The 20443-nt window shown below is 35.7% G+C and overlaps 1 protein-coding gene and 1 long non-coding RNA gene across 5 annotated transcripts in view; one reads left to right on the plus strand and one right to left on the minus strand.

The window, feature by feature from the left end:
• Window positions 1-20443, minus strand: part of LOC105468538 (collectin subfamily member 10) — a 145768-nt gene that overhangs the window by 41044 nt on the left and 84281 nt on the right. Inside the window, exon 1 of one of the 2 annotated variants that reach the window (XM_071067435.1) lies at window positions 9637-9764. The exons of the other annotated variant lie outside the window; for it this stretch is intronic. The gene's annotated coding sequence lies outside the window, so the exon portion shown is untranslated. Of the gene's footprint in view, window positions 1-9636; window positions 9765-20443 lie in introns of those variants that run through there. 2 annotated transcript variants of the gene reach the window in all.
• Window positions 1-20443, plus strand: part of LOC105468537 (uncharacterized) — a 107010-nt gene that overhangs the window by 6152 nt on the left and 80415 nt on the right. The window contains exon 3 of one of the 3 annotated variants that reach the window (XR_011606369.1): window positions 3682-3959. The exons of 1 other annotated variant lie outside the window; for it this stretch is intronic. This is a non-coding gene — a long non-coding RNA (uncharacterized lncRNA). Of the gene's footprint in view, window positions 1-3681; window positions 3982-20443 lie in introns of those variants that run through there. One more of the 3 variants, XR_979519.3, reaches the window with a different exon arrangement.

A 20443-nucleotide genomic window follows, 5' to 3' on the forward strand; every position in this document is an offset into this window, starting at 1 on the left:
TCAGTTAGCAACATGTTGTGCAAACACCATGCATGGCTTTGAGCTTTTCATAAAGTGATATTTATTACCTGCTTGTGCCTGTTGAACGCTAATGCTTCCAATGCCCTCCATGGCCTTCTTTCTCTTGCTACCAAGATTATTCTCTTGTGATTAAGTTCCAAAGGAAAGAACAACCAGCTTTTCTGTGAAGCAACTTGGTGATAAGTATTAGGAATGTTCAAATGTTTATAACCTTTGGCCTGGTTTATAGCTTTTAGCCTTTCTGTGCACTATCTCAAAGAAATACTCTGAAATGTGGGCAAAGCTTCATTTGAAGGGACGTGGCAGAAAGGGGAAAGGCCTTCAATTGTCTAACAACGTGTTAACAGAGGGCAAATTATGGTAAATAAAAATGTATGAGAGGGTATGACATGACGATTTGATTAAAGTGGTGTTTTCAGCAAGTTTTTTATAAAATAAGGGGTAAAAACTTGTGGTATGTTTCACAGAAAGCTCAATAGATTTAGATGTAGAGTATGTAGATGACATATAGATAGAGATACAGAGATCGGGATCTCTATCTATTCCACAAACCTATAACCTGTACAAATAGTATAGGCATAGCAAGATATTGGAAGATTGGAACCAGAATCACATATATTGGAGAGGCCCCTTACCTTCTCCATTCTTGAACAGGCATCTCAACTAAGAGTTAGGTGAAAGGGATTTTGAACCTGCTTTCCTTGAAATTGGAAAAGAAGGACCTTACAGATCCTGATACAGACTGACTGCTGCAAAACTATCCCTAAGAAATGTCATCATAAGTAACCATCAATCCAAGAAATACAGGTGCATTAGTTTCCTAGGGCTGCCATAACAAAGCACCACAAACTGAGTGACTTACACCAGTGGCCAGTTGGCTAAAACCAGTGCCAACCCTTTTGACACCAGGGACCAGTTTGGTGGAAGACCATTTTTCTATGGGGAAGATGGGGAAATAGTTGCAGGATGATTCAGGTACATTTTTTTTTTTTTTTTTTTTTTTTTTGAGACGGAGTCCCGCTGTCGCCCAGGCTGGAGTACAGTTGCATGAGCTTGGCTCACTGTAACCTCTGCCTCCAGGGTTCAAGCGATTCTCATGCCTCAGCCTCCCAAGTAGCTGAGATTACAGGTATGCACCACTGCACCTGGCTAATTTTTTGTATTTTTAGCACAGTCGGGGGTTTACCATGTTGGCCAGGCTGGTCTCCAACTCTTGACCTCAAGTGATCCGCCCACCTTGGCCTCCATAAGTGCTGGGATTACAGGTGTGAGCCACTGTGCCTGGCCTCAAGCACATTACATTTATTGTACACTTTATTTTTATTATTTACATTGTATTATATAATGAAATAATTATACAACTCACTATAACGTAGAATCAGTGGGAGCCCTGAACTTGTTTTACTGCAACTAGATGCTCCCATCTGGGGATGATAGGAGACAGTGATAGGAGACATCAGGCATTAGATTCTCCTAAATATCAGGCAACCTAAATCCCCACTTGCACAATTCACAATAGGGTTTGCGCTCCTATGAGAACCTAATGCCACTGCTGATCTGAGAGGAGGTGGAACTCAGGCAGTAATGTGACTGATGAGGGGCAGCTGTAAATAGAGATGAAACTTGGCAGGCTCACCCGCCACCCACCTCCTGCTGTACAGCCCTGTTCCTAACAGGCCCCAAACCGATACCAGTCTGTGGCCTGGGGATTGGGGACCCCTGACTTAAAGAGCAGAAATTTGCTCTGAGGTAATGGGGATCAGAACTTCAACACACGAATTTTGAGGTGGGAGGGAGACAACTGAATACATCACAACAGGTTTATAGTGTAACTGACTGACTTTTTTATAAGCAGTACAGGGAAGGAAACTGGCACTGATTGAATAGTCATTATATGCAGGCTGAGAGCTAGTCTCAACTTGAGTTTATTTTGTCTCAAAATAGTCCTGTGGATTATATAGTAGTCCTTTCATTTTGCAAACAAAGCAGCTGAGGCTCAAAAAAATTAAGCAGTTTGAATGAGGTCATCCATTGAAAATGTGACCAAAAAAAAAAAAAAAAAAAACTCAAATACAAATTTATTTCCCCAAATCCTGCTTTTAAAATACTATTTGGTTTCCATAAAGATGAACATTCTCAAGCATTGAGGATGCATTAATTTTCCACAAACACTTAAAACGTCTAAAGTGGATGCATTTGTCAGGTTAACAGCGATAGAAAAATCATGAGAATAGAATGATGTTAGGAACCTAAAATTTTACATCTGTCACAGCCAGATATGTGATATAGAGCAAATCACGTAATGTCAATTGCCACGAGGCATATAAAGTGAGTTTGGACTTCATATTTAACATTCTTTCTAAATTCTATGATTCTAAGAAAATTGGTACTCTTTAAATTGTTTAGACTACCCTAAGTCTATTTCACTATTTGTTTATTTTCAAACATTTCCTGGCATACAATGAGAACAGAATCATTGCATTTATATATAGAAATTAACTGGTCACCATTTCAAACAAATAATAGTCCTTAAAAATTTTTCTTGGCATATTCTGTCCCCCTCCCTTTTTTTTTTTTTTTTACTCAATAAAGCATAAAAATATATTCCTATATAATGTAGAAAATACTACATCAAAATTTAAATTGCTACAGAGAATTCACATATTTTATATAAAACATTACTTAATTTTAAAATGGGAAAGATGATTGAATACACAAAAGAAAGTGGTTGAATGATGTTAAGTATATCGTCTCTAGTGTGCAAAAAAATAGTGCTTCTCAGAAAGATTTCTACTGACATTTAAAAGGGTTCAGTCTTGTTTATTCAGAAAATGAAGTCGCTGAGAACAACAAGCCAACACTGTTTTTGCCTTAAAACGTCGTTTTAAAATAGACAACAAGCCAGTCAAGTTTACAGATGGCATAAAAGTGGAAGAGGTTAATGGTAAATCTAAAAAGAAAAGAATTAGTGGCTAGTTTATAAAACTGTCTTCATAGTTCTACTTTTTCTGACTGCTTTCATCTTTCAATTCCCAAGATATTGGAATTCCAGGCTTAGCTTTGTGTTTGTCCAAATATGACCTGTCATTAAAGTAAATAACAAGTGATATTTGCCCTGTTATTTCTCTACTCTTTGCGTGTGTGTGTGTGTGTGTGTGTGTGTGTGTGTGTGTGTGTGAATTGAATTGTGGCCTTAAAAATATATATACATCCACATCTAACCCAGGAACCTGTGAATGTGACCTTATGTGACAAAAGGGTCTTTGCAAACATAATTAAGCTAAGAGTCTCAAGATGAGATCATCCTAGATTATCTGGGTGGATCCTAAATCCAGTGACTAGGGTCCTTAGAAGAGACACCCAAAGGAGGGAGACAGAGACGAAAGGAGAAGGCCATGTGCAGACCAAGGCAGAAATGAGAGTTACACAACAACAAACTAAAGAATGGGCTTGCAGCCACCATAAACTGTCAGAGGCAAGGAGTGCTTCTCCCCTCCAGCCTGCAGAGTAGAGTTCTCTACTCCCTATACCTTGATTTTGTACTTGTGGCCTTGAGAAGTATGAGATAATAAAGTTCTGCTGTATTAGGGCACTAAGTTTGGGGTAACTTGTTATGGCAGCCCCAAACTAACACTCCATTTTTGTGCTATTCATCCACAGTAACTAGAAAAAATGACACATCAGAACGTTTACTCAGTGCTTGACAGACACCCAGCAACATCTGTTCTTGTGCATTTTAATGATCATGCATCCAGCTTCATGATATTTTCCTGGAAGGAAAATAAATTCCAGGATATGAAAAAAGCATATCCTAAGGCAGAAGTATTTTACTAGTTAAAACAGGATAGCAACACAAGGACAACCTCATCTCCAGAAGGGGTTTCTTGACAAATTGATATAACTCAACTTTGGACTTGGTTTCAGCTTTGTCCATTCACGTAAGTACTTAGTGGATTAAAATTCTCTCTTGTGAGTTAATTTAACTTTATACAGTTTGTAAAAGATGAAACTTAGTAGAGTGACTTTTAAAATAAAGCATTTAGAAAGTAACATGCAAACACATAATAATTTCTTTTTTACATTTCAAATTTCATATTATAAAACCACATTTAAAAAATCAAGGTTAGGCATGGTGGCTCATGTCTGTAATCCCAGCACTTTGGGAGGCTGAAGTGGGTAGAGTGCTTGAGGTTAAGAGTTCAAAACCAGCCTGGCCAACATAGTGAAACCCCATCTCTACTAAAAATATAAAAATTAGCCAGGTGTGGTGACGCATGCCTGTAGTACCAGCTACTTGGGGGGTTGAGGTAGGAGAATCACTTGAACCCAGGAGATGGAGGTTTCAGTGAGCCGAGATCACGCCACTGCACTCCAGCCTGAGCAACAGAGTGAGACTCCATCTTAAAAAAATAATAATAAAAATTAAAAAAAAATCAAATATTCAACCTGGGAAAGCTGATTTTAAAAAAAAAAGTCAAATGGTTTTAACAGGCTTATGAGACAAAATCAGAAGGCCTCCCACTGTTTGCTCTCCACTCGAGTCTTACTCCTGTAAGAATACCTATAGGAGTATTTAATTATTAGTAAAATAATTATTTTAGTGCTTCTTAATTTATCTCCTTTGTATTTTTAAGTAACAAACTTAAACTGATACTCTGCTTTTTATTTTTTTCTCATTGACTTCTCAATATGGAAGATGGAGATGTTTCTCTCGTTCCTAGGTCTACATCTTCCACACACATTTTCCTTCTTTTAATCCTAGTAACTTAATATTACAATTTTAATCCAATAATGTTTATAATATAATGGGCCTGTAACAATTATTCACAGCAGAGGTACATAGCACATTATGATTACATTGTGTTTCATGTACTAATTTTGTTTCTCCCTAGGTTTAATGATTGCTTTTTTTTTTTTTTTTTTTTCATAGCTTTCTATGTACCAAACCCATAGTAACCACCAATTATTTGAGATTTGTCAGTTTTGTAGAAATGTAAAGTCTTCTATTAGGTTCCATTACTTTTCTTAGAAATATCTTTGGGAACCCTCAAACTTATTGCTCCATTAAGGTTGGAAGGCTTGTTGGCAAGCTGTTATCCTGAGACTCATCTTCACTATTGTCTAGGAATTGATATTATTATTACGCAACTCCTTTTCTGACATCTGCATCTTTTTTTTCCTTGGTTTCATCCTTCATTTTAATATAGTATGTCTTCTAGTAGCTTCCTGAAAGGGAGTGGACTCCAGATAAATTTTTGAGACATTGCAGGTCTAAAAATATAGTAATTGTACCTTCAAATTATATGATATTTTGGCTGGATATAGGATCCCAGTATGAAAATAATTTTTACCCTGAGGTGTAAAGATATTATTCCATTTTCTTTTAGCTTTTAGTGTTGCTGCTGAGAAACTTGATGTTGTTCATATTTTCTCCAGTTTCTACAGAATATGTTTTTTCTCTCTTTAGAAGTTTTCTGAGTTTTTTAAAACACCAGCTATTCTGAAATTTCAATGATATGGACTTAATGTGGACCTTTTTGCATTTACTGTATTGGCTAACTGTAGATCCTTTAAGTCTCGAAATAATTGTCCATCAGTATTATAAATTTTCTTGTGTTGGCTCCTTATAATTTCATTACCTCCACCTCTCTGTCCCCATCCCTGTCTCTCAAGACCATTTCTCAATGTTATATTGGATCTTTTGGATTAATCTTCTAATTTCTGGTGTATTTATCCACTCATGTCTTTCAATTCTTTTGTTCAATGTGTGTTTTACACTGAACCATTATAAATTATTTATAAATATGCATATCCTTTATAGTTATAAAAATTCAATTCATTCAACGAATATTTATTGAGCACCTATTATATCTCAGTCTAATTTTTCTTCCTTTATAGCTTTTGTCTTATTTTTATTTTATTAGCTCTCTAAATCTACCCATCACAGTTTTTTTTAAGAATCTCTTTTGTTTCTTGGATTGTCACTATTTAGTCTAAATTCCTTGTACTTCTGTTTGATTTAATTTATATATTTCTTGTCACTAACTTTAATAAAATGTCTGGATATCCTACACTGATCCATTCATAGTTAGGAGCCACTAAACCGATACTTGGAAGCTCTGTATATGCAAGTGGAGTTAGTTGACTAATGACAATATGTACTGTATTATAGGGCAAAGAGTTAATGACTTGCCTAATTTGTGGGAGCCTCTCATTCTCATTACCTGCATCTCTGTTTTTTGAACTGTAAGATTTATTTAGCATACTCCAATCCTTTGTTTAAGGGGATGTGTATATTACTAGTAGCATTCTGATTAAGAAAGGGATTTAAGTATCTCAGTGTTCTTACTTTCTCTTAATCTTCTGTAGCTCACTATCACCTCAGCTATGGCTGATCTCCCTCGGTGTCCATGGGTTAAAATCTCAGTCTTGTACTCAGATATACCAGGTGTAGTTCTCTAGCAGCACATAGTAGGTTTGGAAATCAATAGCCATAAATGTTCATTTTAAAGACTTTCCCAATATTCCTTTTCAGCCTCATTTTGCCACCATTCAAAACACATAGTATATGGTATCTTCAGTTCCTGAGACCTCTGAATTTCTGGTGTGTTATCAACTTACATCTTTCTGTTGTTTCCAGTGATAGTTTTCACATTTCTCTGTTCTGTTAAGACAGTGACCATTGTCTAATACTTTTGTTAGCTTCCAAAACACTTTTTGGTTGCTTTTCTTGTTTCCTTACGGTCATTTTGGGTTTTTTAAAGTTTTATTACTGCTATTTTAGTGACATTGTGGAGGTAGCAGAGAATAAACATGTAGATTTAATCTGCCATATGGACCCAGGTGTTCCAAAAATTACTTTAAATATAATTTCAAGCAACTTCTGTGGGTAGGTGTGCTGAGATGAGGCTCAACAGCATATTCTTCCCCTTAAAAATTAGTCATGAAAAGGAAGTTTCAGTGAAGAAGTCAGAACACCCTTTCCACAAACATCTATGAAACTAGATGAAGTTATCAAAATAATCATTTCAGGGCTCTATTTTCTTTTGATTTGTTCAAAATTATGGGGTATATTTGCAATTTTGTTATATGAATGGTTTGGGTAGTGGTCAGGTCAGGACTTTTAGGGTACCCATCACCCAAATAACTTACCTTGTACCCACTAACTAAGCATTTGGTCTTGAAAAGAAACCCTGGCTTTGTGCAAGAACAATAAAAGTATGAGGCCTTCATGTATGGAAAAAACTCCACCTCTCTCCTCATTGCAGTTGGTGAGAATTGCAGTTTTATCAGCACAGGGACAGCCAGAAAATCCAGCAACTTTGCTTTCACAGAGATAGGCTCAGTATGGAGGGAGATATGCAAAGTACTGATTAATGTAACCAACTAGTAAGCCCAGAAATACATTCTCACATTCATGGTTCATTGATTGCTAACAAAGGTACCAAGGCAACTAAGTGGGGGAAATAATAGTCTTTTCAACAAATGACGCTGTAAAAATTAGGTAGCTACAACATGCAAAGAAATGAAATTGGAACCTATCTCACAGTATACACAAAAATTTACTGAAATGTATCAAAGGTTTACATATAAAAGACAAAACTATAAAACTTCTTAAAAAAACATAGGAGAAGACCTCTGCAACCTTGGGTTATGTAGAAGTTTCTTAGATAGTACACCAAAAGAACAATTCATAAAAGATTGATGAATTATACTACATCAAAATTTAAAGCATTTGTGCTTCAAAAAACACCATTAAGAAAGTAAACAGAAAAGTCACAGACTGGAAAAAACATTTACAAATCATATATCCAATAAAGAATTTGTGCTTGGCTAAATAATACAATCAAATTAAAAATGGGCAAAATATTTAAATGGACATTCAGCAAAGAAGGTAAATAGCTAATGCACACATAAAAAGGTGCTTACAATTTTTATTCATTAAATTTCAATGAGATATCACTATATACAGGTAAGACTAGCCATAATAATAATAATAATAAATGTGACAATACTGAGTGTTTGCTGAAATGTGGTAAATTGAAGCCCTCATTCATTTTTGGTATGGATGTAAAATGTACAGTCACTTTTGAAAACAGTTTATCAGCTTCTTAAAAAGTTAAATATAAACTTAAAGCATAATCCAGCAATTAAACTCCTAGATATCTACTTGGAAGAAATCAAGACATGTGTCCACACAAACACTTCTTCATAAATGTTCATAACAGTGTCATTCATCATCGCCAGAAATTGGAAAAAATACAAACATCCACAAGTAGTAAGTAAACAGAACATTGTATATCTATACAATGGAATGCTATTCAACGATAAAAGTAACAAACTGCTGATACATGCAACATAGATGGCACTGCATCTCCAAATTATGCTAAATAAAAAAAGAAAAATCAGACACAAATGGATACATCATGTATGACTCCATTTATATGAAATTTCTAGAAAAGGCAACCCTCTACACATAGAAAGCAGATGTGTGGTTGCCTGAGGCTGAGAGTGGGAGCAGGGATTGTTTGAAAATGGACACAATGGGACTCTTGGAAGTGACAGCTGTGTTATAAATCTACAGTAAAGTGATGATTGCACAACTATATAAGTATACTAAAAAATCCAACTCTTCACTTACAATTAGTTAATTTTATGACATATAATTTATACCTCCATAAAAGTGTAAAAAAAAAAAAAACCTCAAACCTATCATGAAAACTGTATTCCAAAAGTCTTGAAATAGTTATAATTCTCGAGTAGTGTTTTTTTAAGACTGGAAATAGTCAAGTAGACAAATTGTATTTTGACTCTATTTTGAAGAGAAGTCCGTGTAGATTCAGGAAGTCAGTAATCTTAAGATTGTTTCTGGTTCTATATGCCCTGATTTAGTGTCTTCAGTTGAGGCTTTTGCAGTCAAAGTAATTGATAGAAAACAACCAGATAAAAGAAAAACATTAATATAGATACAACTAACTTTTTCATTTAAATATACCTAATTATAAAGTTAATTACAAAAATTAATTGCATTAAAGAGCTCAAGTACCCTACACCTTTTTAACTTATTAAGAAATCAATACCCTTTTCTGGTCCTAATGGAGCTGGAGGCAACAATGTTCATTATTGTTGTTCTGTGATTAATTATATACCACAATGTCTTGAATAATATTGGATGAATTACAATGAATTGTAAGGGCCCATAATGATGGGAGTTTGAGCTTGAATGATAGATATGTGTAATGAAAATGCATTTATTCATCTACTCATTCAACAACTATATAGTACTATTTATCAGCTATTGTGATAAACCAGGGAATTACAACAGTGAATAAGACACAATTTTTCCTTAAGAAATTTATCTTCATCTAGTTGAGGGGACAGAGAAGTACAATAGTAGTTGTCATTAGTGTGGAAAATATTCTGATGGAGATAAATACTGGCATGTAATTGTTATAGGGACCCAGAGTAGAGGCACCTGATCTAGGCTTGTTGGATCAAGAAAGGTTTCTTTCAGGATGTGTTTCCTAAGAAGGTATATTAGTCTGTTTTCACACTGCTATAAATAAATACCCAAGACTGGGTAATTTATAAAGGAAAGAGGTTTAATTGACTTACAGTTCCACATGGTGTGGGAGGTCTCAGGAAACTTACAATCATGGCGAAAGGTGACAGAGAAGCAAATATCTTCTTCACAAGGAGGCATGAGAAAGAAGAGCAAGTGAAGGAAGAAATGTCAAACACTTACAAAACCATCAGATCTTATGAGAACTCACTCACTATCAGGAGAACAGTGTGGAGGAAACCACCCTCATGATCCAGTCACCTCCCTCCCTTGACACGTGGGGATTACAATTTGAGATGAGATTTGGGTGGGAACACAGAGCCAAACCATAACAGCAGGATTTTAGAAAACTTGTCAGTTATCCAAGTAAAGTGGGAGAGGAATAAAAGAATATTCCATTTAGACAGAATAGCACATTTAAGTCTTAGTTGAGAGAATGATGTGTTTGAGGAACTGAAAGTATAATTGATTGAGCATAGAGGTTCGAACGTGATGGGATAAATGAAGCTTAACCTAGAGTTAAGAACTAGATCCTGAAAGGCGTTATACATGCTGCTGAGGAGTTTGGAACTATCATAAGGGCAATCATGGCCCGTGAAGATTTTTTTTTTTAAATGCCAATATTAGAAATAAAATGGAGAATATGAGAAATGTGACAGAGGTACAACTTCATTGGCTTCATGTAATAGAAACCCAGTAACAGTGGCTTACTGACTTAATGAAATGAGGTGTTTTGTTTTATTTTGTTTGTGTGTTTGTTTTTTCAGATAGTAAGAAATATGGACACAGAAAATCTTGACATAGTAGCACCGTGCTACTGCCAGCAACCATGACTTCTCCCTTCTGGCTTCACTGTTTTTTGCATGGAGCTTTTCTCCTTGTACTCACAAAAGGGCTGCTGCAATTCAGACATTGCGTGTACATTCTAGGCATGAAGGGAAAGGTTGTGGATCAAGAGCTGATGAAACAAGACAGTTAAGTTAATCAATTTTAAGGAGTTTTTCCCAAAAAACTTTTGGGGTAAAATTAACTTCCATCTCATTGGCCGGAATTATGTCCTATGCTAGCAGCAAGGGAAACTAAGAGATTAAACATTTTTAATTAGGTAAATCAAGGCTTTGGAAGCAAGAATAGATATTGAATAGGCAACCTGTAGTGCTTGATTTTTTAAGGGTGCCCTGGACATTATCAGTAACAATGGGGTTATAGAGAAGCAAATCGATTCAAGGTATTAACACAAATGGAAGTGACAAGACCTATTGATTCTTTGGAAATTGAGGGTAAAGAAGAGGAAGAAGTCAGGGTGATTGCCAGGTTCCTGCCTTAAACAATTGGATACGGTGTCATTTACTGAAACAAGGAATGCAAATTGTGAGGAGAAGTAAATGAATTGAATTTTGGATATGTGGAGTTGGTTTCTGGTGGCTCAAAAAAAATTCCAGCCCGGGGTACATATTAGAAAGTCATCTACATATCAGTCGTAATTAAAGTCATTGGAGTGAATGAGAGCTCAAAAAATAGAAACTGAGAAGAAAAAAAAAAACAGTCAAGGTATTTTAAAGACAGAATAGGATTTGGTAAATTGTCAACTCTGAAGAGGAAGCATGTTCAGATTTTATAACTGGAAGATTCTTTGAAGTTTTTGGCAGTGTAAAAAGGAAATTGATACTTAATAGCACTTTTTTCTCTTTTTGACAGGCATTTTTATTCTTTGTAGTCAGCTCAAACACATGATCAATTTTAAATTGCTTTATGCTCTCTAAGACAAATAGCTGATTAAATTGAATATGTGTAATAGAAACTGTTAAACATGAGTTGTGACTTGACATTTTTGAGGCATGGAGCCGGCTTTCAACGCCATCAACAATTTTGCTCCTGGGATGAGTATTTACTTATTCTGTATCTTAGCTCACCATTTTGCAAATGTGGAGGCTGTGGGCCTATGTTAACCTTGTGGCAGCAGGTCAAATACAGGTTTACAGTACATGGGCTCCTGAGAAATAGGAAAATAAAGATCGAGTTACTGAAGAGCATACTTTTCTCTCTCCTTGCTATACACAGAGGTCAGAGATGAGCGTTCTTCAGGGTCATTGCCTCTTCCTGTTCTTCCTTTACCCCTTGCTTCCGAGAAGCCTCAATCAGTAGGGTTTCCACAGACTGAACAGTGAGTGGTTGACCTATTGTATTTGTTTGATACCCAACACAGAGAAGTTAAGAAAGGCTATCAGGCATTTGCTGAACTGATAAAACACAGAATACAACACATTCCTGGGAAAATGTTTTCTGCTTTATGGAGATAAATATTTATTTCAACTCTACTGAGAAGCATGTGCCTAATAAATAATATGTTTCTTTTTTAATGGTCTGTTTATGTTTTAGATACTTCACATCACAGATTTGGGTTGCTTACATCATGTAAAATTCTCAAAACATATTTTCATAAATTACTTTTGAGAAGATCTAAACTTAATCATCAAGAAAATAGCCTTCATTTTCTATGTTCCCATAAATGACTAAAATTTCTACTTCATAACATTCATAGATATTGAAGTCTTTTACACATATAATTATTTTTTATGTGAAAGGATTCAAAATTTATAAGGAAGGACATGTCACAATTTATACAACATTGAGGAACACTTTTATTTAAAAATAATAATTTTGTTGCAAAATATTTTTAAAACTTGTTAATTCCAGAGGCATCATTCCAGAATACATCATAGAAAATGGAAGCAAGAATCTAGGGACCCCAAGCAAGAATGATGTGAGTGATTTCGGATGCCACAAGCTAGGTTTATGTTTTAGGATTGTACTGCTGAGCTCAACTCAAAATTGGTTTTGTGTTCCGTTCTTCTAACCAGTCCCAGCCCCATGGCATCTCTGCTAAGTGACTCTTTGTCTCTTACATGTTTCCTAAATAAATATCATCATCACTTATATTTTAAAATGCAAATGTCTTTATATGACCTGTTTGCAATCTGATTATTGCAATCTGAAGAATTCCCCTGGCAAATAATGACATTTACAAGTTGCATTCCTAAAATACATTAGTCTCCTCTTATCTGCAGTTTTACTTTCAATGGTTTCAGTTCAACCATACTCTGAAAATATTAAATGGAAAATTCCAGAAATAAGCAATTCATAGGTTTTTAAATTGGATGCCATCTGAGTAGCATGATGAAATCTCACACCATCTCCTACTCTATTCTGCCTGGGACATGAATTCCTCCATTGTCCAGCCTATCCACTCTGACTAGCTACCTGGTCGTTACTTAGTAATCATCTTGGAGATGAGAGAGACTGTTGGAATATTACAGAGCTTGTGTCCAAGTAACCCTTATTGTACTTAATAATGGCCCCAAAGTGCAAGAGTAGTGATGCTGACATGTTGTTTTAATTGTTCCATTTTATTATTAGTTGCTGTTAACCTCTTACGGCACCTAGTATGTAAATTAAATTTTATCATAGGTATGTATGTATAGGGGAAAAAAACAGTATATATAGGGTTCAATACTATCCACGGTTTCAAGTATCCAGTTGGAATGTATCCCCCATGGATAAAGAGGGGACTACTGTAAATTATTTGAAGTCAACAGACTAAATCAAGAACTGAAGGAAAGAATGAAGGTCATTGTGTAAGTTTAACTGTGTGCAAGCTATCATATTACAGATCTTCAGAAATAAGGCCCCCCCCTTTTTTTTTTTTTAAATTGCCTATAATCCTGAGAGGCAGCTGTTATCATCTGGAGACACAAATGGAGAACGGACTTACAAGACTTTAGTAACTGACTTTGTGTTTCAGAGGAAAGTAGTGAAGTGAGGATTTAAACCCTGATTGTTCACTGCACAGAACCTGCTAAGAACTATTGCTCACTAACTCAAACGTAATCTTTCATACTGTGTATGTTAGGAAATGTGGAACCCAGGTGCCACACACCTTACCACACTCAAGTGTTCCTGCTTTGAGGAGTAATAATGCTCTTTCATCCTTAAATGAAACAGCCTTGAGCTTCTGCCTTGCAAACTTTGCTAGCCTATTGCCCTCACTGAGATTGCTGAGAATTGCTGAAGACTCATTTCCTATTCACTGCTGCTCATCTCTTTTTAGCATCTTGACCCTCTCTTCCTGCAGCTCATTTCACTTCTCCCCCTTGCTCTCACCCACAGATAGAACATAGTCCCTCCTTTTACGGTTTCCCTGAAGCATCCCTATATAAGGCAGTTTTATACAGCATTTTTCTACTGAAGTGTTGAGGATAACAGAGCTATTATTTTAGAGCACATCAAATCAAACCACTTAAAATTGAGTAGGAAGCATTCCTGTTCATTAGAATTCTCTAGCCAGTATCACACTAGGAATTTCCTCTTTGCCGTCTTCGCTCAGGACTTTCCTTCTCCACATTTTTCTCTGAAATTTTATGCCTTCCCCTTTCTTCTTAGTTCCCAGATCTCCTCCCTCTCCTGCTCTCTTGGCTGCCAAAGCAGCTCCAAAATCTTTTTTTGTTTGTTTTATTTTCATTTTGCAGAGATTTTAGCTCTCTTGCTTGTTTGCCTTCGACTAAATTTGTTAGTAAGTTCTAAAATAAAAATACTTTTACCTTAAGACAGTTATTGCCACCAGCAACATGTCTTCCAGTTAGCATGTAATAATTCTATCTTCTCCCCTGAAGATAGAATGGCACAGAAACAACATCACCAACTAGCCTTAGGAGAGGGTGGGCTTGCTTAACTGTTTATAATTTATTCCACAGACATTATTTTTATCTGAGGATCTCATTCCTCTGTGAGTAAATGGAGACATGGGGAACTTTAAGAGGACATAATGAATTTGTATAACTAATAAATGTCACAACTGGAAATTGAATTCAGATCTTAGAAATTAAGGCCAGTAATGATATCTATGGTAGCTTTAAAAATTCAATGAGATAATGCCTTGGGTAATGGCTGGAGTTGTCATTTTTGTTCTAAAATACTTAACTGGCTGAGAGGACTTGTAATAACTCTTCCCCAGCAACACTGTCTTAGTGGCATTAATGTGATCTTTGTGAGACGTCAGCGTATGCAAAGACTTGGTGCTGCTACCATTTTTCATAATTTGTCTAGTGCCTGACCTCCTATAAAAAATGCATGTGTTTTGCAAACTCAAGCTAAAATTATGGAATATTGCTAGAACCCTATTGACTAAAATGCTTTGCAATCACCAAGCCAAATGAATTTTGCTTAAGAATGAGAAATTTCAATATTTTTAATAATCTTATAGATGGGAATATTTACAGAAATTTTGCCATCCTGTTGTATTTTCTATCACCAGGTGCTCAGGGGCTAAAAAAGTTACCCCAGAAAGGTCATTCATTTTACTATCTTGGCTATCTCTTTTGATGTTTGGTATGACATAGTAAAACTGTTAGCGTTCTCATTTTTTTTTAATGTGAAAAAAGTCAGACAGAGTGTTTAAGTGATTTGCCTCACATTGCACAGCAATTGAAGTGCAGGGCTAGGATTCAAGCCCCAAAGCCTGAATCTAAGCTGAGTCTGAGCATCTGTCTCTACCCTCTGTCACTAGATTCAGAACCTTTACCTTTATCATTTGCCACATTCCTTCAACGTGTTAAAAACTGTGTATGGTATACATTTAAGAAACTGAGAATTTAAATAATGTCATCACCCTCCAAAATGAATCACAGTCTCTATTAATATGGTATGAGCTTTTCATTGTTTTAATTTTCTTTCCTCATGCTATGGCTAAGTTTCACAATCTTTTATCCACTGCATATTCATTGATTCATTCATGCGTTAATGAGCATTCTGTGAACAGTGATTCAGCCCCATCTCTGTGTGCCAGGCGCTCCAGTTTGTGATCAAGTCTCAGACTTACACCTTGGTCCCCCAAGCAGGATATTCTTGTTGCTGTTTTAAAACATTGATAACATTTTCAACAGATAAATTATCTCCATCTTCCTCATAAAAACCTTCATTTTAAAAATACAGTAACCGAGGCTCGAGAAGGTTAAAAGATTTGCCCTCAGCCAGATTGTTGGGAATCATAGGGACTTGAATTTCGATTTTCTAATTTGCTATATTGGTGGTTTTATCACTAAAAAAGGAAGCAAGTTGTAATCCAAATATCACATAAAACAGTAATCTAGGAAAAGCAATAAGTGGGTACATTATTTATAATTCATGCTTTTATTGATTCAATTTTGAAAATTGATTATGTTCTTAAATTTTATTTTATTACACAACTTTCATGTCCACTTTTTTTAATCTTGCACCTCTAACTCAGAAACCAGTTTTTAGTCAATAGTTCTATAAGATATCCCTGTTTCTCTTAAATACTTAGCTTTAGAAAGAGGATAGGAGTAAGGATTAATTCATTTTAAAAATCAATCAGTTTTCTCTTTTGCTCTAGTTCATCCTTAGCTGCAGTATTAATAGTTTAGCTTTCTTGCTGGTGGTAAGACTTCGCAGAATATTTCAGATGTATGAAAAATAAATTGGCTTAATTAAATAGGGAGCAGTGTAGGGGTAACTTACGGACAGATCACTGCTACTTAACCTGCACAGGCAATGAGCACATGAACTTGGCCTCCTCAGGCCCATTCTATAAACATGTCAATAATTTTAGGACAGAATCACTGACATATCCTTCCACCGTGGCAGAGTTCTTTTGCATCAGTAACCAAGATGTGGACTGATTTATCTGCCTTTTTATCTCCAAAAATAGACATTTTTTCCACATGAATTACACTTAGAATGATATATTCATTCAATTTTGTGTTGTCTTAAAAGGTAACAGTTTTACTAAAGTAGAATAAATTACTAAGCCATAAAATATAGGACTTTTTTCCCAAGAAAAAATATCCATCCAGATATTTAATCAGACTATAAGTGTGTATATGCCGTTTCTCATAGTCTTTATCTGTTGATTTATAAGATTCTCTTGAAATAGAAAATCTCTTTACTGACCCACTTCTGAAGAAATCATATCACTTTAAGGCTGCCATAAGTTGATTTCAATAGGTTGCTGTGGGTTTAAAATTAAACCAAAATTTTGTAGGCCAAATGAACCTTATTTATTTTTTTCCTTGACATTCAGGAGCCTATTAAAGTGAAAAGTCAGTTATTTTTTGTTTGGTTACTGTGGATATTGTTAAAAGTTATAAATTACAAGAGTTTTTCAATTAAGTGCATTATCTTTGATAATCTCATGCAAAATAGAGTAGGTGAAACTTATGAAGTGCTAGGTAACATTCATTTTGCAAGTACTTTACATGTATGAACTAAATTCTCACACAAAGCCAAGTAGGTGGGGACTATTTTTACCAGGAAAGAGTTGCTTCGAAGTTAAGTGACTTGTCCGAGGTTTCATGGCTAATGACGGTGTCCTGGAACTGAGCACAATCAACTTCAGTCTGAATTTCAGCCTCAAAGCCATATTGACTCTTCTCCTAATAGCTTGTTCAGCCATAGCAATACTGTATTTCCCCCCAAAATGGGGAAAATTGAAATTTTAAGATAATGGAATTCGCTCATTAATGGAGACAGACAGTAGTGATAGACGTTATAGTATGATTTATAGTATGATTCATTTTCAGGTAAAATCAGGTAAGATGACATAATGTTCCTCTTTCAGAACCAGTAATGTAGCCTCCTATAATAAGTGTTAAAAGAAAATATCGGCCAGGCACGGTGGCTCACGCCTGTAATCCCAGCACTTTGGGAGGCTGAGGCTGGCAGATCACAAGGTCAGGAGATCGAGACTATCCTGGCTAACACAGTGAAACCCTGTCTCTACTAAAAATACAAAAAATTAGCCGGGTGCAGTGGTGGCACTTGTAGTCCCAGCTACTCAGGAGACTGAGGCAGGAGAATGGTGTCAACCTGGGAGGCAGCGCTTGCAGTGAGCTGAGATTGCATCCCTGCACTCCAGCCTGGGCAACAGAGTGAGACTCTGTCTCAAAAAAAAGAAAATACCTATGCTTCATCAGGAATTTAGGTGAACCTACTGTATGTTATGAATGTACCTAATCCCTAGTGATAATACAGTTAATAAGACTTAATGTTTGAGCTTGAGAATTTCTCTTTGTTAAAAACCAATGTAAAGGCAGCTAGAGAGAAAAGTCAAGTCATGTACAGAGGGAACCCCATTAGGCTAGCAGCAGACCTCTCAGTAGAAGCCTTACAAGCCAGAAGAGATTGGGGGACTATTTTTAGCATGCTTAAATAAAAGAAATTCCAACCAAGAATTTCATATCCTGGAAAACTAAGCTTCATAAGTGAAGGAGAAATAAAATCCTTCTCAGACAAACAAATGCTGAGGGAATACATTTCAATAAGACCAGCCTTACAAGAGGTCCTTAAGGAAGTGCTAAACATGGAACCAAAAGAACAGTACCTGCTACCACAAAAACACACTTAAACCCATAGCCCACAGGCACAATAAAACAATTACATAATCAAGTCTGCATAACAACCAGCTGACAACACAGCAGGATTGAAATCTCACATATCGATATTACTCCTGAATGTAAATGGGCTAAATGCCCCATTTAAAAGATATAGAGTGGCAAGCTGGATAAAAAGACGAGCCCCAACCATCTGCTGTCTTCAAGAGACCCATCTTACATGTAACAACACCTACAGGCTCGAAGTCAGGGGATGGATTATGATCCACCATAAAAACAGAAAACAGAAAAGAACAGGAGTCACTATTCTTATAACAGATAAAACAGATTTTAAACCAATGAAAAGAAGGCCAAAAAAAGGACATTACATAATAATAAAAGGTAAAATCCAAAAAGAAAGCTTAACCATCCTAAATATATACATCCAGCACTGGAGCACCCAGATTCATAATATAAGTTCTTCACCTATAAAAAGACTTAGGCAACCACACAATAATAGTGGGAGGCATCAATGTCCTGCTGACAGTGTTAGATTATCAAGTCATAAAACTGACAAAGAAATTCTGGATTTAAACTTGACACTTGACCAACTGGAATGAATAGACATCTACAGAACACTCTGTAAAAAAGAATAAAATTATGTGCTGTGCAGCAACATGGATGGAGCTATAGGTTATAATTCTAAACGAGTTAATGCAGGAACAGAAAACCAAATCTACATGTTGTCATTTATAAGTGGGAGCTAAACATTGATCAGCCATGGACATAAACATGGGAACAATAAACACTGCAGACTACTAGAGGGGGAAATGAGGAAGTGGGGCATGGATCGAAAAATTACCTATTGGGTACTAGGCTCAATACCTGAGTGCAATATATCCAGGTGACAAACCTGTACATGTACTTTCTGTATCTAAAATAAAAGTCGGAAAAAAATATTTAAAAAACAAAACCAACTTTTCAAATACTCTTATGCTATTCTTCTGCTTTACTAAATAAGTATGCTAAATAATAATTTTTTTTCTTTGATGATTGAGTACCCACGGATTGGGGGTTATCATGTAGACTGATGGTTCTTATTCTACAGTAGTGTGTGTGTGTGTGTGTGTGTGTGTGTGTGTGTGTGTGTATATATTAAAATTTTTCAAACTCTAGAATTTATCTTGAAAATCAGATTTGTCTAACAGGTAGGCCTGTTTTTCTCATAATTCTCTCAGGTTTTTTTTTTTTTAAATAAGAGAGGGAAATTCAGATTTTCCATTTATTTGCTTTGTTACTGAGAGCTATGTTTTTAATAATTGGTTTTTACTATGATTAGCATGACACCCTTAACATTAAACACTCAGAGCCATTTGTTTTTATCCTATTAGTTTTCAGTCTGTCTTTACAGCAAAATGTAGAAAACTGGAAAGTATTAGAACAGAAAATGAACCAGTACTTTTAGGGTTCATTCTTAAAAGAATAAATACATTCTAGTTTTGCACATAAACTTTTTTTTTCAGAAAGGAAACTCTTTGTAATTCCGACTAATAGGGGAAGTGTTTGGGAAACCTGCATTTACATATTAAATATAGGTTAGTTCTAAAAGGAGACAAAAATGAATATATTACTGTTATGAACCTGAAAGTGAAAAGTCTAAATTGTATTTTCATCTTTAGTCTTTGTGCTTTTCTACTTCCTGACCCATAGAATACAATCAAAGCTTCCTTGTCAGTGCACCAAATGCAATAAAAACCCTCCTAACTTGGTCTGGAAGGCCAATGGCTAGATTGACGCAGCATATGTTGTAACATACTATTGGTTACTGAGTACACATAGAGGCTTGAGACAGCTGGCCATGGCCACACTTTTGGCTTGGAGTCGCGCCCTGAACTTCCACAGTTGAAATGAGTCCATGATTTTCTGGCTGCTTGATCCATTACCCATGTGGCAAGAGAGTAAAAGTGGTAAACCAGTTTCACCAAAGCTCAGATGTACTCAAATTGTTTACCTTGTACAGATACAAATACACTTTTATTTGAGGGTGGCTTCTTCTTTATGATAATGATGTATTATTTCTTTTGAGATGGTACCCTTTAACATCTGTTGGTTTATATTAATACATTTTTGAATAAAGTTCAAGGTGGAAGTGCTGAATTACTTAGGAGAGTTGTCAGCATTTAGGGATTTTGCAAGGGTATGTTTTTCCTAAGGCCTCATCACATTCTTAGCTGAGTTCTTGAAAATTCATGTTGGTTACTTCACATTAAATCTAAAGGTGAGATAGAAAATTCTGTTGTTCAACGTATATTAGGACCACTGACTAGCCTATGAGACCATAGGAAGATAGTTTATGGGTCATGATCATGTTTAGATAAAATTTGATTCCTAAATAGGCAACAACATGCTGGAATCGATTTTTTGTTTGTTTGTGTGCAAGCAGATACACAAAGTAAACATCACATAAAAATCAAGA

This window comes from Macaca nemestrina, chromosome 8, assembly GCF_043159975.1.
Source record: "Macaca nemestrina isolate mMacNem1 chromosome 8, mMacNem.hap1, whole genome shotgun sequence".
NCBI classification, from domain to species: Eukaryota; Metazoa; Chordata; class Mammalia; order Primates; family Cercopithecidae; genus Macaca; species Macaca nemestrina.